Consider the following 947-nt stretch of genomic DNA (forward strand, 5'->3'; position numbering starts at 1 on the left):
GCCTTGTCCTCGTGTCACCTACAGCATCCCACTCCCAGGTGGGAGGTGGCAGCAGGCAGGGAGCCCTGTGAGGACCAGGCAGCTCAGTGTCCTCGTGCCCTGCAGGCAGGGGGGACATGTCACATGTCCCCACAGCATCCCTGTCCCATGGTCTGTGCACTCTGATCAGGCTGACAGCGAAGCCCTGCTGGATCCCACCCCATGTTTGCCATTCCTGAGTGTGTTTTCCTTGCATCTGAGAGGCTTTAGACGTGGCTCTGAGATATTTTTTTCCCCAGCATTTCTGATTTTTAACTAGCTGTGACTAACCAGGCTGGCACGGCAGGCTGTGACCAACCACCAACGTGCTACCTGGGCGCTTATAAATAGGGCCTGTTCTGCACACCCCCGTTTGGAGCATTCCAGGGCTCCTGAGCCCCTCTGTGACACCAGCCCAGCTTTTTCCCAGCCTCTCCCCCGCAGCTGCCAGAGCCCAGAATCCCCCAGCTCCTGGCAGGAGCCCCCCAGAGGGGCAGTGCCCCCCAATTCCTGCCCGGAGGCTGCGGGAAGGGGGCTCAGCACCGTGGCTGGACCTGCTGAGCTCTAGGATGTGCCTCCAAGCACATTGTGATGGTGGCAGTGCCAAGCCTCCAAAAGAGTTGGGCCCCTCATGCCAAGGCAGAGATGAGCTGAGGGTTGTGCTGGGCTGTGTGGTGTGGCTGTCCCTGCATCACTGTGGTCCCCAATGCTCCGAGCTGGGAAAAATCCCCTTCCCGAGTGATTCCTCATGGAGCTGAGCTCTTTGGTGACTCCAACAGGGGCCCAGACTGCGGGGCAAGGGCTGGCAATGCTTGGATTCTTCCCTTCATGGCTTCCTGGTCAAGGTGCTGGAGGGGTGGTCCTTCCCTTCCCTTCCCTTCCCTTCCCTTCCCTTCCCTTCCCTTCCCTTCCCTTCCCTTCCCTTCCCT

This window comes from Corapipo altera, unplaced genomic scaffold (assembly GCF_003945725.1).
Source record: "Corapipo altera isolate COAL_440 unplaced genomic scaffold, ASM394572v1 200, whole genome shotgun sequence".
NCBI lineage: Eukaryota > Metazoa > Chordata > Aves > Passeriformes > Pipridae > Corapipo > Corapipo altera.